The sequence below is a fragment of the Streptopelia decaocto genome, assembly GCF_964273445.1.
Source record: "Streptopelia decaocto genome assembly, chromosome: Z".
Classification (NCBI taxonomy): Eukaryota; Metazoa; Chordata; class Aves; order Columbiformes; family Columbidae; genus Streptopelia; species Streptopelia decaocto.
In genome coordinates, this window is record NC_138657.1 from 59,831,924 (window position 1) to 59,849,196 (window position 17,273).

Consider the following 17,273-nt stretch of genomic DNA (forward strand, 5'->3'; position numbering starts at 1 on the left):
ATTGAAGCTGCCACCATGTCATGCGAAAGGTTGCGCTTTATGATTGTTTGTTTTAGTACAGTAAATGAAGTGTCCGTGTGCCACCCACCCTTGCCTAGATAAGATGACTTTCACATGTGTGACATGTGTTGTCTAATCCTGGAAATGACTGGGCAGTTGTCAGAAAAATGATAGCTCAGGATGTATTAAGTTTTGTACTAAGTATTTCTGTGCTATGGGATATACTGACAAGAAAGAAGAAGGAAAACAATGCAAAGGAGCAGTGTTTCTTTTTGAATGATAATGGCCTATGGAAATCTTGAAGTTATTATGCCATCTCATTTGTAACTCATTCCTGCATGTGTATCTAATGTGCTTATTGCTGTAATGCTTCAACCGCACCTACCTGAACAGGTGCAACTGTAGCAGTGTTGTGGGACACCTTCTCTGACATCTTGGGCCTGGAAGGAATGTGTGTGATGTATCACTGAATTCATGGACATGCATGCCATGTGGAAAGCATTCCTGCATAATGTCCTGATGCATATTAATTAGACAAGTGAGATATTCATGTGAGGTAAATCAGATAGTTTCTTGGAAATATAATGATTCATATCACAACTGAGAATCTAACCCAGTATCCCTAATTAGGGGAAATTACACTCTATGTTACAAATAATCTAAAATAATTTTATGTATGTTCAGGGAGAGAGATACACATAGAATGTTTTATTTTAATGATTAATGGTTAATCATGCTAATTTTATAAGTGTGATGAGAGAAGTGATATTATCTATAAGGCTGTGGAAAGATGGTAGCTTTCAAGAAGACAGCTGGTGTGGCATACAAATTATGGAAGGTTTGGTGATAAGACTGGAAATAATGGAAGAGAGGAACACAACGGGAGCATGTGGAGAAGTGTAGTTGGAGTAGGCTCATTTTTCTTCTGAATGTCACGGTGTATCCAAAAGGTTTTCTTCATTTCCTCATGACCTTCCATTGAGTTACAGTAAGTGCTCTGAGTCTGGGCTGCTCCCTTTTAAACTGTATTGCCTTGTGTCCACTCAGAATGGTGCTGCTGCCCAAGTCATCCATGTTATTTCACTGCTCTGGCAGTGACACCTTGCTTCTTGACCTCTCCTATAACTGTCTGGGCACCACACTCACAAAGAGAAGCACAAGTTGCTGTACCTTTGAGCTTTGCAGTGCCTTGGTGCTCGGTGTTGGTGAATTAGCATCATTAAGGTTAGTTGCTTAGGCAGCCCCTCTGAAAAGGAGGGTTATATGGCAAATCCCAGCAAGCTGAGTGGAGAGCTGCGTGGGAGAGATCTTGAAAAGAACTTCAGATAAGGGAGTGCCTTAAGCAGTGTCATTGTCTGGGATTTGGATACCATGGTCTCCTTCAGCTCAGGATCCCTTTCCTGAAATTGGCCATATTGCCTTTTTTGTTCAAAAACTCTGACTGTTCTGTTCCTTGCCTGCCACTCCCAATGCATGCTATGCACTAGCTCAGCAGTTAAAAGGCAGCAGGCTTGCGTTTTGTGCCTTCCTCTGCCGGAGGGAGCTCTAATCAGCGTCTCCTATCTTCCAGGAAAGCATCCTGGCTATAAAATACTCAGAGGTGGAATGGTTGCAGTGGCTCCTTTTGAAGGTGTTTTGCTTTGTGTGGAATAATTAAATATTAATTGGGAGTGCAAAAGAGGATCAGTTTACAGATTAGCTCACACATCTGGGAGTACAGAGACATGGGTTTTAAGCCCCATCTTTAGGGAATGCTTGTCATGAGTCTTGCTGTCTGTCTTCAGCCTGGTTTTCTGAGGATGTCCTTGATTAGGGTGTCACAGCTGAGGGGAGCAGAGGAATGTGTAACTATCCACAGAAATGAAATTGATTAAAATTAAGATGGTACTAGACATGTTAGCTATCTTGAGCAATGGAAACTGAATGTGCTGATATTCAGGGTCAAGTAGCAGTCGTGATGCTGAATATCTGATTTTGGATCTTAAGCACCAAATCAAACATCTAAAACCTACCTGTAGTATACTTTTACAGATCTAACGATGCACGTCAATGCTGAAAATGTAAGGTACTGTTAAAGTCCCATGTAATCTCTTGAACTGCTATCACTGCTTTGATTGTTTTCGTGTTGTATGCATCTATCAAACCTCTTTTTTGAGTCTCTTATTTTCATGGCTTCCTACTTCCATATCTGTTGCCACTTAGTCTTGCAAGAATGTCTCAGTTCCTTTTTGGTAGATTCCATGTCTAAAATTGCTCCTTCAAATACGCTACATCATGTATCTGTTCAAAGCTGATTATCCTACCAATGGTTTCTGTAGGTTGTTTTTAACTTTCATCACTTCCTTATTGGAGTGCTTTCTGATACCATACTAGCCAACTTGACTAATATATGACAATGATGGTATCAATGTTCTTTCTGCTCACTTGTTTCCTACAGGAACTAATCAATCTATTTTATCTGAATTATTATCCTAGTTTTTGTTTATTATTTTACTGGATAGTCATCAGTAGTCATCTTTTGAGAGATTAATGGTTCGTCCTGTATCCTATAAAAATGTATAGAGGTTTAAATAGTAGACATGGCCTATACCAATCATGTTTCTATTAATGAGCTGAACTTTTCTGGCATTTGGGAATTATGCAGATTATGGATCTTCGTTCTGTTTCTTTGATAATAATTATACTGTCAAGGATTTTTTTTCCTTTCCTGTAATAATAACTGAAGCTGTAATAATAACTGAAGCTGTAATAACAACAACAACAACAACAACAACAACAACAACAATAACTGAATTGTATTGTCAGGCTGTAACCTGATATGATCTGAGTTGCCATGTACTAAGCACATACTAGTGACTTCAATCTTAAAAATTGTGGTAGGTGTTAAAGTTAGCACTTCACTGCAAACCACGTTTTTTAGTGGTATTCAGAAATAGTCAAGAAGGCTAAACTGGCTATGGTAGTTTGTTTTCAATGTCATAAGGCTTTGCTAATAAATAGTGTGCTTGTTAAGACACTCACAGTAGCTAAGAAAACCCCCAATAAGCCCAGAAATTTCTGTAATAAAATAAGTGATTTCTGTAAATGTCTAGTATCTAGTTATTGTTAGTACAAAAGCTGATGTCATAGACATTAATTTTTGGAGGAGTTCCTACTCAGGAAACTTAAATGCCAGAGGCATCTGTAGTGAACAGTATTTTGAAAAAGTGTGTCTGTTATTGTGGGACCTTACTGGCAGTTCTGAGCATTGTGTTTGGTCTGGGAATAAGAAGAGAATGTGTTAGAGCAAAACCTAATCATTTCTAAACTATAAAACCTGGTTTAAAGGCTATTATAATAGTAACCCAAATGTCAGAAATATCACAGTATGGCAGATTAATGGGTATTTTAGTGACATGAAGAACTGCAGTATTTATTCTAGCAGACCAGCATGAACTTTTCAAAATACTAGTTGTTCTACCTGAAGTACACACAGATATTAGTATCAGTACATTTTAAAGAGAATGGATAATCATGATGTTTCAAGAGGACCAGCAGAGCTAGTTTTGACTATATGCTTTCGCACTGATTTAAGAGTGTAATGCATTTTCTTTCATTCTCAACATACATTATCTAGCCCTTTTATCTGTGCAGAGTAAAAGCACTCATTTTTTAATACTTTTGTTAAATGTTTGCAGTGTTATTTAATTTTTTTCTCTGTGCTGCATTAAGCCAACAATAATAAGTGTAATGTATGGTTTTCACTTAGACTGTTGTACTTAGTTACTGTATTCAAGGGGTTTAGCATTGCAGTGATTTCTGATAACATAATTCAATACTGAATTAACTGCTTCTACGCTTTTTTTCTCTCCAGGTCCCAAATTATTTGGTATTAATGAGAAAATCATATTCCCTTTGTGAACTTACCAATAAAACCTAAAGTAGTTGTGATGCTGGCTTCAGGGGAAGAAGTATGCAGATATGCTTGAAATTGCCCAGCTACTAACTTCTCTCTAATTTCTCCTTAATGGGGAAGAGGTCAGAGAGTTTTTGATAGTCAGCCAAGAAAGTTGCATCATAAATATTTTAAACTTACAAATAAAATTCCATTAATTGCAACCTGTTTCTATGAAATGGTAGTGATGCACCTAAGTCAAATTAGATTTAAATCACGCTGTGTTGTTCTTGGCGGGTGTTTTCAGGATATTTATGTTAGCAGGATAATTGATACCTGTGATGGAATTGAAGGTACATTGAAAATGTCATCAGCCATTGTCATAATGAGATGTGCAGATGGGCTAAAAGTTCCATTATTTCTTTGTTAGTTATTTCCTTCATCAGTTATTCCTTCACTAACAAGCTGTATGTTAGGAATTTGTGGTGGTGAGTTTGTTTGTTTGTTTGTTTGTTTGTTTGTTTGTCTGTTTGTTTTGGGGTTGGTTTTGTATGTTTGTTTTTGGCTTTTTTTGGGGGGGAGGGAGGAGGGGTTCTTTTTGAATCTTAGAACTTTTTATATATTCTTAATTTCATTCTTTCTTTCTCTTTTTTTTTTTTTTCCAAGCAGCTTCAAATTCAGTTTGAACTGTCCAATTCATTCAGTTAAGTGAGAGACATGAACAGTGAGTAAACCTAATGTAATTTTGGATAACAGCTAGTATAAAGTATTATAATATTGGATAACAACTACACATTCTGACTCAGAGTTTCTTGTTTCATTTTAAGGACTGGCTTTTTTTCTTCCCTTTTTCTTAGGTTGCGTGTGTGTTTATTACCCCCAAAGCTGCCACTTTGGCTTATTCCTGGAAATAATGTTGATGCAATTGTGTAGGGAACAGAGAAGTTAACACTAATCCAGATCATCTCTCCTGTTTTCAGATCACCAGCCTTAATGCTGTTTCTCGACTCCAGCAGGTCATGTGGTTTTGATGAAGATTGCAGAGGGACATAAAAGAAGAACTGCATACTAAATTTGTGCTTCATTCTGTCCATGAGCTTAAATTCAGCCTCCAGAAGTTTGTTTAGCAGAATGCTTTGTAGAGCAAGAGAACTCTTGAGCACTAATGAGGTACAGGAAGATAAATACACTTCATAATAAATTCATGTTACTATCCACTTAGAACAAATGTTAAGGAGGCATATGAAAATTAAATATTTATAAATAAAATGAACGGAATTGCAAAACAAATTTCAGTCTTTAAGAGGAAGGGGAAGCCTTCTGAAAGCTAAAATTGCTGTTACAGTAACTGGAAGGCTCAAATATTGCACAAGAGATTTAAACTGACAGCAGATGAACAGTTTAGGGAAAGGAACAACTAAACAGCTCTATTTCCAGTAGACATAATAGACTGAGCACATTACTTGTGGAGATTATATCCTCAGGATTGAAGGACTACTAAGGTGTGTAATTTTTTTACAGTATTAGGCATTAATGAACTGCATTTAAAAAGCACACTGAGAGAGGATGCTAGTAGTTTTCAAGAAGGGAGCTCAGACCTTAGCGGAATTTATTTTTTCAGTAGGACTACCCTTTACCCTTTGCTTTTCAACTTGCTCTTGCTGTTTGGTCTTCAACTTGTTCCTGAGTCTTTACCATGATGGCTGGATGGTTTCTTTTTGCTAAAGATAGCTGCAGTTTAAGAAAAGTTTGACAAAGGATTTACTTGTTGTCCTGTTGAAATCTACATTTCAGAAACTTTTGTCTAGTTATTTACATCAATAACTTGAGGCTTTCAATTTTAGATTTTTGAAAGGCAGGCCTTTGTCTTCATAGAGATTAGATTGCAAAAAAATGACTAATATGGAGATTTTCACTCAAAAAATGACTCTGTGCAGATCTTTACAGATCTATACTGGCTGATCTATAGGGATAAACAGCAATGACAGCGTACTTTACATGATATTTAGTTCAGGATGACAGACTGAATAAATATCTGAGAGGAAATTTATTGCTTCGTTTCAGTATGCCATTTCAATGATGCAATGGAAGAGAAACAGTTTGAAATATCTCCTCTTGTAGGCAGTCTCAATTTTGCTTTCCAAGAATGTTTCCCTGATAAGTCCAGCATTTCCCTCCTGCTTGAGTCAGAGTACTACCCATGTCAGTGCTTCCTGGGTAATTATAAAGTTGTCCCACATGTTTCTCTATCCTTTTGCTTCTGAGTAATGCCTTCGCTTGTGCTCTTTGCATGTGTGTGTGAACACATCTTTATTTGTCAGAGACTCCAGTGAACACTGACTCCTGTTGGGTTTGCCTCATGTCTATGGTATCTCTGATGGCCTGGATCTCCATTCTGCTGGACACTGTAAACCAGGAAATATACCTGGTGCTTTTTGTTTGTTTTTCCATTTCCAGGTTTGCAAATACAGATCTGCTCCTATTGCCACACTACTTGTTAATGTAAACATTTTCTGTGTTTATGTTGCTTATAACAGCTTTCGTTTGAAAAACAGTACTGCTGTGGTTTTTTTTTTTTTTACAAAGTTAAACCTTCCTGAATGAGACTTGAACATGTGAAAAAGGTGGATTGTTAATATTTTTTCTGTGTCATGTGTTCATTTCTGTTGTTAAAATGATGAGGCAGGTACTCTTCCAAGAGAACTGGAGAACACACAGTCCTGAACAGTCAGTAATCACATTTCCTGGATAAAGTATTTATTTTAAAATTCAGTATATTTAGCAGATTAAGTATGCTACTCGTCGGTAATCAGGGCAATGGAAAACATCCTGGAACAGAAGTGAAAGTAAACATTGACTAAGATGGGATTGTATTTTTAATTACATAATATTGAATGTTTGTCAGCAGGAGAGATAAAAAGAAAAGGGACATCAGAGGCTCATGGATGGGTGTTACAATGTAGGCCTGCCAGCTATTTAAGGGGCTATGTTGTTTTGAGCATGTGATTTGGGACTAGTTCAACTGGAAAAGTGCACAGCTATCTAAGACAGCAATACCAAGACCCAGGAACAATTATAGATTTCAGATATATGTTTTAACAGATAACACCAATACCTTATGTGTTTGCTAACAGCTGGAGACTTCTTGGGCTGGAAAATGGACAGTGATGGTAGAGGACAGGGGCTGACACCTACCTATAGAAGGTTTCAAGAACCTTGTGCCAATGTCAGACTTGATGCACTGTGGTCTCATGGTCATCTAGTATGCTTGAAGGCTTACATTTTGTACTTTGTCCTCTGGCAAAGCTACCTGAATGTTCTTAGCATTAACAAGGCCTTATTTAGTATGTTGTATATATATTCTCAGCCATGATATTGATTTACTCAAATAGACTGTGGTTTTATGTTTTTTGTGGTTTTATGTTTTTTGTGGATTTCTTGATCTTTGACTCTTTTCAAAGAATGAGGAGACCAGGGAGCCTTTTGTGAGTCTGTTTGGTAGCTCCAGGAGTTAGCATGGCACCAGCCCAGAAAGACACAGTCAGTGAGCTCTAGGATACAAAAGTAATTTGGTCTTCGTATAACTAGACTGGCTGGTGGGAATAGGATTCAAAATGTGAGATGCATGTTGGAGAGGCGTGAAAATAGCTTAGAATGCAGCTATGCCCACGTGAACAATGGGTCTTGCAGCAGTGAGCCACATACCAGTTCAACACATACCTTCCTGTAATAAACTGTGTCCCGTGTATAACTTGGTTTGCACCAGGGCACAATGACCATTTATAGGAAATCTGGAAGGTCTGGTGCTGTCTTCTCAAACTTTATGAACAGCCTGAGTAAGTGATATAAAAATCAAATATTTGAAAAGATTTTTTTTTTCTATGTATATTTAAGTATCCTGAGTCTTAAAAAAGCAAAGTCTACTCTTTCACCAGAAATATGACAAACTTAGTCTTTTTACAAAGAAGATTTTTTTTTTTTTTGGATAAACTGTGTTATTAGGTAGTATTAAGAAGAAGAATAAAAAGAAACCATGCTGCTTTTTTTTTTTCCAATGTATGTGCCAAATTATTTTCAGTACTTTCTGATGTAGAATATTTTTGGTTGTTCCAAAAATAGTTATTCGCTAAAAATAATCCATGGAGATTGTCTCATCATGGTTAGAAACCCTGCAGGATCAGCTCTCCGGGTTTTCAAATTTATGAACTGATAATGATACAGATGAATAAAGTTCCAACAAAAAAAAAAAGTCATGGAAGCACTCAACAGGGATTTAGAAATTGTATATAGTAGTCATTCATTAAAGGCTTTTTTTCTGCAGCTCTCAGGTTCCATGACTATCAACTCTGCAGAAGCAAGCTAAAGGCTTTCTAAATTATTACCAGAAGCTTTCTAAGGTGGTACTCAACTACACATGAAGAAGTTTATGACTGCAATGTTACAGTAAAGGTAAGGACAAAAAAATCTTACATTTGGAGGACTGGTTTGTTGTTTGCATCTTCACTGGAAAGAAGCTTCACACAAACAGTTGAGGAGCATATAAGAAAAAAGCTTGCTTCAAAAGCACCATAGGAAAAATCTCGTAACCATGCTCTGTAGTTTATAGGGAAATCAGAGACATTTATGTGGGTTTCATATGATTTCACTAGTCATAATGTTGTCTAGGTTTCTTCTGTGAAGCAGGGGCAGTCTGGAACTGCATCCTATTTTAGGCCACAGTTTTATAACCATTTGAAATGAAACTGGGTGCAGGGTGCTTTTCTCTACACAGAGATTTTTTTTTTTTTTTTTTTTTTCTGTAGGTGTTTCGTGACTCATATTGGGTTTTATGTTCCTGAAAGGCTGTTGCCTGGAGTACTTTCACCTGAATATGAAGGCTAATTTTCACCTGTATCTGTTCCCTCATCTCACTGAATGTGAACATGTAAAGGCCCATAGGAATGTGCAGCTGAGGGAGGATGGGGTTAAGCAGCTGCCTGGACTTAGGAGCATTTCAGGTGCCATCGCAGCCTCCCCTGAGAGCGTGTAGAATTGTCCTCTGAGACTGCTTGTCTGTCTCCTCTGAACACAGAGGGCATCTTAATAACTTACTGACACAAAATGCTATATTCCTTAAGTGGTAAAATGAAGTGTGATCAATTCTGCTCCAAAATTCTGTGTTTTGGTGTATGGAATTATGTAAAAAAGGACTTGTGGTAGGATACAGGCAGATATCTGTAAGAAAATAACATTAATATAAAAATCAATTTCTATGACATCTTTATGTTGTTATAAGAAGAATAAGATGTTAAAAACACCAATCAAACAAAAAAACAACAACAAAAAAAAAAACCCAAACCACACCAAAGTGTCTAGGGAAAATATTTTTATCTGTTTGGCTTGTTTTTTTTTTTTTTCTTTCTTTAGAGTTCTTTGTGAAGGATCAGTTGCAATGTTTCTGTTTTATAGTCAGCTATATAGTAACTCTGCCAGTCTCTCTTGTTTGAAGAATACTGTTCACAATACAAAGCAGTCATAAGGAATATAGTTGGACTTGAGTGAAATAAGAACCTGCTTTTACTGTCCCATCTACTGATGAGTATCACTTGTTGCTTGCAAGTGTATTCTATAAACTAACCCTATTGATTTCACTTAGTTGTAACAATGAACTCAACTGTATTAACAGAAAGCACCATATTACAGAAGTCTGTTTAATTAGTTTCATTGTTTATCTTATGTACTTTGTTAAAAAAATGATGTTGCAGAAAAAAGTCATTATTTTGTTGCAATTTCGGTTCCCTTCAAATGAAATTGTGGAGAATGGGTTTGATTCTGCAAACTGCTACCCATATGAATAACACTGTGATAGGAACAGCTATAAAATTAGTGTCAAACTTCATAGTGAGCCCATAGTCTATGATTCTATGATAGTGTGTGTCTTCAAAGTACTGACGTGGAATCCAGTGCCTTCAGTATTATTGTCTTCAGGATTAATGGGGAAAGCACTGCAGAAAGTTAGTCCAGGTGTCTGTAGCTCCTGGTTTTCCTTTAGTCTCTTTGTCCTTCTTGTTGTTGTTTCCCTGCTAAATTTAGTTTAATTTCACAGCTGAGTATTTTTTCTTTTAATTTTTCCCTAGCAGCTTTCAGAAATCTTCAAGACATGTGAAGAAAATAGAAGGAAATATTGTGGGTTTGTTTTCTGCAATGTGTTTTTCCAATAATAGTTTGCAAACATTTATCTTTTTTTTGATGGAAAAAATACTGTCTTGATCATTGTACAAAGGTGACAATGCCTCAGTTAGTGTGAATAAACCAGCATTATACACTATTCTTTTACAGGAAAACCCGGCTTTTTTATTCTGTGGCCGCTGTAAAGAGACTACTCATTAATCAGTGGCTGGGACTGAGTTTCAGCTTAAGCTTGGAAGCCTGTTCCAAAGAACAGAAAGGGAATAGACTGGAGATCTTTTCATATAGACATGTCTTCTGGCCTGATGTTTTTTTTTTGCCATGGAGGTAAACTCTCTGTGTGTGATTTGGCTCTTGTTTTCAGCTCCTTGTTCTGGAGGAACAAAATGAAGTAAAAAAGGGACTTAAAGAAGCATGCTTTTGACCTGAAGACAGCTACTATAGAGCTTCCAATTTTCACTGTACTAAAGAACAAAGAGACTTCATTGAAGAACTGGGTAATAAAATGAAATAATGGAAAATGAGTCTGTGAAGTTAAAGTAATTGTAGTGATACAATACCGTGAGGACTATGCCAAGGCACAAAGGGACAATTTGTTCTTAGTTTTTGTTTCCAGCATCCTCTGTTATTAAACAGATCTCACCAAAACATTATCTCAATCTCCAAAAAAAGTTTTCTTAATGTCTGTCCTGTGTGTGGTAATGCTGATTCAAATCTTTCTTGTCCAAACTCTTCACAAACTTACACTGGTCTTGCAAAAATCACATGTTTAGCAACTTATCTACAAGAACTGAATTCTTGTTCATCTTGTTCAGTATCACCTGGTGTAAATTCATTGGGCCAATTTACCATTGCCACTTAGGCTGAATGCATGTGAAGTGGCATTGAATCAAATGGGAGTGAAATATGTGTGACTGTTCTGTGGAAGAAGAAAGGAATTTTCTTAGCTGTTTCCTCAATAACAGAAAATCTGTCTGCTCTATTCTGTGCCTTTTAAGAAGGTAAATCTCAGAACGTGTTACAGTTTTGTACCTTATGACATTGAAAAGTCATTCTAGCAACCAAAACTTTCATCTCAAGATGCAAAGACTTTTACAGTTAAGGGGATGTTTTCTGGCTGCATTACATCTATGAAGCTACGACTACATTTCTGAATTCTTAGTTTTTGAAATGTTTATCTGTGTTTATCTGGAGTGTGTTAGCAGCCATTCTCTGTGTTGTCTTTCTATTTTTGATGACAGGTAAAAATGCCTTTACAAAAATTGTTTGCCTGGCTTTACTGAAGTCAATATCATTTACAGCCGTTAATTGTCGTGGGATGAAGATTTTGACATTAGAATCCCCTTGGAACGGATTCTCATTTCAAACAAAACCATTTTAAATTCTTCTTCAGAATGAATTTTACTGGGGGTCAGCACAAAGGCTTAAGTGGAACATAAGATACCAGTTTATTCTGGCTCTGGACCTGACCATTCCAGAGGTGTATATCATCCTTTTTAAGCTGTATGACAACATTCTTCATACATGCTTCTCTTCTTTATAAACCATTGTAGCACATGATAAATACGGAAAATGCCGCATAGAATAAACTATTTTTATTGTTGTTTTAGAAATAAACTATTGACTTTGACTCCTAGCTTAAATTATATGATTCATTTCCTTGATTACCTTTGATGGGCATAGTTATATTGATCTCCTGTACTGGGTAAATGCTTTTTTTGGCTGGTGTCATTATTAGCAATCTCACAGGTACAAAAACATACAAATCATTGAATATGTTTATATCTAGGAGGGCTGATTTTTTTTTTTTTCATTTTTAATGTGCTATTTTAGGATGAAGTGATATTACTAGATTATTTTTTTTTCACTTGACAGCTATGTTACTTTAATTTTTTCTCTTTTTAATGGCTTGGACTGAGGATGAGTGTCCCCATACTAAAAAGTTAGATGAATGCAATAAAGAAGAAGTTAGTTTAACTTAAGTAATGTGAATGTATTTTCATAGTCCCACTTATTTGGACAACTGCTTTTTGTTAGCATTGTTTCATTGCTGTTTTATTTTGGAGAACTACTATGGAAAAAAAGATTGCCAAATAAAGCCTGTAAAAGCATCAGGTATACAAACTTTGCACTTGACTCAGACAAGTTTGCTGTTTGTTCCATTTTCCTTTTATAGCAAATGTTTCTTGTGAACAAAACAAATGACAGTATGCATTTGTAGGCTTTGATTCAACAAACACAGCTGATGTTTGCATCCTTGGAGTCACTTGAGTTGCTCATTGTCTTAAGGTTAGCATATGTGGGTTCTGCTACATTGAAGCTTTAGAAATATGTCTGAATTTCCTCTCCATCCCTTCCCCTCCTTCGTTTATACACTGGAGCAATAGATCACACAATTTCTATAATTCTACATTTTAGGAAGTGCACTATAGCCTTGGATCTTCCCTTTGGTCCCCTTGCCCCCAGCAAAAAGTCTTTGCTTCAGTCTTTCTGTAAATGTAGTTGAATTTATTAATGTGCTGAGGGAAATATGATTATAGAAATGGAAAACAATGTATAGAGGCACCAGACGAATTAATACTTAGAATAAGATTTTTTCAGCCTTAGAAGTTGGAAAGAACAAAATAACATCAGAATGATTATTTTTTTTTTTAATTAATGACTGGCAGAAAGTGGACTAGGAAATTTTTATGTCTGTACAAATCTATATTGTGATATAAGAAGAAAATACCCTCCTGCTTAACCAATGTATTTAAACCTATGGCTTGTTAAAGAACCACATTTTTTTCACCCAGAAGGTGGATTGCTTTTGAATATCAGCACTTAACTTAATGTTCCCGAGATAGCAGAATCTCACACAGGAAATTAATTAAAAATATCTCTTACAAGATGAAGATAGGTAGAGTCAACTTGGAGTGGGTAGATTTCCTGTGGCCTTTTACCTACTGAATGCAATAAAATAAGTACTTTTATTTTCTGTTTATGAGATTAAAGCTCATGCAGTTGTATTTCTATGATTAAGATTTATGGTTAAATGTAATAAAATGTGCAGACCAAACTGAGTCATAGCATTCCCAATAGTGAACAGTACCGTAACGTGTGGATAGCACTGTTGTCGTCACTGCGACTATTCAGTCTCAGGAAGTGTTATACAGATGGACTTTGCAATAGTCTGATGTGTTGGGATTTGTTCAAAGGGAATGTTTCGACATTAATTTCTGGAAAAATAAAACTGTCCCACACTGAGAGGTGTATTATGTAGGTTAAATATTTTTCTGTGCAGCTTGATGTTGTGTTCACCTTTTCTAGTCAGGAATTCTGCATGTACGTATTGGCAATTTCGTCAGAGTTCATTCAGTAGCTGTATTTTCACCCAAAGCCTTTACGTACATAACACAATATTTATTCAAACAGCCTCAAAACTGAAACAGGTTTCTGCATGTTCTTCCTTTTTCCTACATGAGTTCCGACCTACTTTCTTGTGTGATGGATCAAAGTGACCTGTTGCTGCATTGAAATACTTTAAATAGTGCATGTAGCTCCTGAATATCTATACTAATCAGTCACCAACGTGAATCCATACAATCCATGTATGGAAGAGCAAACTGTACAGTCTCTCTGGAATGGGATATTATCATTTTCATATCATTTTTGAAATTATCTGCGTCCTTTAGGCTACCGCTGTTGTGACATGTGAATTAACAGTGCTTGTGTTTTCTTTTCAAGAAAGCAGTGGGATGTCACTGGTAATCCAATTGTTACAGAAGAAGATGAGGGTAAGGTTTGCCCTGATGTTTGTGGAGCAGGATTAGGCCCTGAAACATCAGAATGTGGTTCTCATTGCACTGAGCAAATCTTTCACCTCTTCGAACTGCTGCCACGCAGACCTCCAGTAATGAGTTGGCTGATGTTGCTTATGCCTCACATTGTTCATTTTACAGAGCACCCATTCATACAAAGCTCAAAGAAGGACTGGAACTTGAAATGAGATGTTCTTCTAGGCATGAGCCTCTTAAACACCTACCTGGCGTTTTTGAAACTGATAGTGATCTGGGTAGTCAAATATTTTCCAGTGTTTACTATTTCAAAATAATACAAAAAATCAAGGACACTAATGTGGAGAGGTTAAACAAGTGGTATGTATTAAAATATGTAATAAGTATACATAGCCGAATGAAGACAATATAAACAAAGAGTTGCAGAATCTCCCCCCCACTTCCCGCATACCCCCCAAAGTAAATATCTTCCTGCTAACTTTTATGGCATATTTCCCATTGATTCATCAGGGCCAGGAATTTGCCTTGAAACAGAAGCTGAGGTGGAGAGAGAGGTTAATTGGCAGTAGTTGTACTTGTCAGCAGTGAAAGTGTAAATGGATTTTCTAATGCACACTATTATCTGGAATATATGGTATGCTGTGGTAGCACACTGTGTGCCATATGCCTCACCCTTTCATGTTACTCCCACTCATTTTTAATGACTGGTTCTGTATATTAAGTGTGGAAACTATTCCAACAGTGAGACTGGCACATTCTTTACACAGCTGAATTGACACGTCTGAAGCTGCCTCTGGCTACTGCTTATAGACTGCCTTGCCTTTCTTTCATGGACAGTATTTTTGCCTAATTTTAGTCATGCAAATCCCGGAGTATGATGTTGTCATAAGTCCTTGCGCAGTAGAAGGCGGCAGTCAGCCTCCTTGTCCATATATGGCTTTTATGTTGTTGCCATGTGCCAGCTCTGACGTCACCTGAATATCACATGCATTTCATTCTGTGTCAACTAAGTGCATCAGAGGAGAAGAAAAAAAGTTTTCTGCACGACAGAAAAATATCTGTCCAGTCAGGTCTTTTGTAATTAATTCTATTTTATTTGATGTGCTCCCCTGCTGTAATGACAAAAATGCCACCAGAAGTGAAGAAAAAGCCAGGCCAGATGCTGGTAATCAGGAGAAGGGCTCCAGGAGCTGCTTTGTACTAGCAAGCAGTACTAGGGCAAGTGCCTGACACTAGAAGGGGTTCACCTGCTGTATCAGGTGGGTTGGACTAGATGACCTCCAGAGGTTCCTTCTAAGCCAAACCATTCTGTGATTCTCTGATTCTGTGATTCTCTGTTGCTGCACTGCCAGAACAGTGGCTGCTGTGCCCTGGCCCAGGCCAGCTGCTCCTTCTCACAGGCAGTTCTTGGGAGTTAGCACTGACCAACATTCATTTCTAGGTGGTACCACCTCTCTTTTTCAGTCTAATTTAGTTTAGTAGTAGAGACCAAATCAGTTCATAACCAGTTGACCTCACTGTCAGGAAAGAGTCCTGGCCACATTTAGTTTCCCTACATATACATATATGTGCATGTATAAACAAACAAACAGATGTCAATAGCCAAGGAGTCTTAGTTCTGTAAAGAGATTTGCAAAACTGCATAGCAATTTACAATTTACTATTAATGGGAGCTAAAGTATAATCCTTGTTAGTTTCTGTGAAAATCTCACCTTGAATGTATTTAAATCACAGATTACTCACTGTGGAAGAGGAGTTGTATTTCTTTTCATTCTGGCATTTACAGAATTTAGGTGACTGGGTGAGTTGTGCTTAAAACTCTTCTAGTCCATCAGATGCACACTTTGAAATATAAGTTCATTTTCTAAGTACCTTTGTGGAAGATGAAACTGAAGTCACTCTTCAGAGTTGCTTTCTGGACTGAATTGCTGTTTCTCACCTATTTATAACAGGTTAATTCATTTATAAATCTTGTACGTGTGCCTTTTCTGAAGCTTGTGCCATCACAGCTTTGCTGTCATGCTGTTATACTCCATTTTAAACAAAGCATAATTTGTTATGTTTTCACCTCTAAATAGGTTAGTTAATGCTATGAGAGGCCTAGAATGAGATACCTTAACTAAGCTTGACCTCTGCCAGTTGCATATGCACATCTCTGCCTTAGTAAATAAACTTTTTCTCCCCTTTCACCTAGATTTTATAGTCGTGTTCAGGGCATCCTTGTTCCTTCCACAGTCAGCAACTTTAGTTTAGCATTCCTGTGATTCCCAAATTCAACTTTGATCAATGCATTTCAATAATCTCTTATAAACTGCTTTTCACTCTTTATGTGGTAGTGTGTCATTTCCTAAGAGCTCTGACTTAGCTGATGAACAGCTCTATTGCTGCAACACACATCACTCCATCTCTCACAGATGCAGGGAAGAGACCAGAGTAAGATCAATTTTGTGGTTGATTTAGTTCAGCAAGCTGCAGTCAACTCTGGCCATTGCCAGGTAGCTGAGAAAGTACAAGAAGTTGCTTGTAAAGCAGAGGCTAATGTGCCTCCTGGGTTTGGCTTACTCCTTATCCCTAATTGGTTTACTGTTCCATCCAAACTTTGTTAGCACTCAGTAGTTCTTTAGTTTATTTTTTTAAATTGCTTCATAACATGTAGAAAGAACGTGACTGAGTAAAAGCACTTGTCTGTCTTTAATCACATTTATGCTTTATATAGATTATGTGTTAGATATGAAGTATCTCCTTTTTGGTTTTGGATTTGTGATATTTTCATGTAAATTAATGACCTTGGTTTTGTGTTATGAGGCAGGAAGAAGGAAAACCTCTATTTACTTTCTCCATACTTCATCACAGTACACATTTGTCTTTGACGGTCTGTTCCTTTCAGAAGCTAAGTAATTTTTCGAGCCCTTTGATCATTTACATTGCTTTTCTCTGCATCTTGCCTAGTTCTGCAGTATCCTTTTTGAGACTGGGTAATCAGAAGCACATATGGCATTCCAGATGAGACTCCACCACTGATTCATATCATGGCATTACAATACTTTCTGTATTATTCACCATCCTATTTCTTATCCTTCAAAACATCACGTCTGCTTTTTTTTACCACAGCTCAGCATTGAGCTGAGATCTTTAATGAGTTTTCTACAGTGATACCAGACTATTTTTCCAAGTTCACACAGTTAATTTAGGATGATGAAAGTATGGTGTTTTGTTTTTTTTTTTTTTTCTCCTGTCCAGTGTGGGTTATTTTGTAGGTACTAAGACCAAGTTTCATTTGCCATTTTGGTGATTACTTTGGTTTCTCTTGTAAACTTCTCACAGTCCTGTCTGGACTTGACCACCCTAAATAACTTTGAAGCACCTGCAGTTTTTTCTTGCTTACTACTCACCCTTTGTTCTAGTTTTGTTTCAGTTACACTTAAAAAGAAAGAAACAGCTTGATCTTGCACTGA

General features: G+C 36.9%; 1 long non-coding RNA gene across 2 annotated transcripts in view; it reads left to right on the plus strand.

The window, feature by feature from the left end:
• LOC309451118 overlaps positions 1-12,251 on the plus strand; it is a 22,403-nt gene extending 10,152 nt beyond the window's left edge. The window contains exons 1-3 of one of the 2 annotated variants that reach the window (XR_014186186.1): positions 5,333-5,376; positions 8,203-8,323; positions 10,193-12,251. This is a non-coding gene — a long non-coding RNA (uncharacterized lncRNA). Of the gene's footprint in view, positions 1-5,332; positions 5,377-8,202; positions 8,324-10,192 lie in introns of those variants that run through there. The other variant, XR_014186185.1, reaches the window with a different exon arrangement.
• The last annotated feature ends 5,022 nt before the right edge of the window (positions 12,252-17,273 follow it).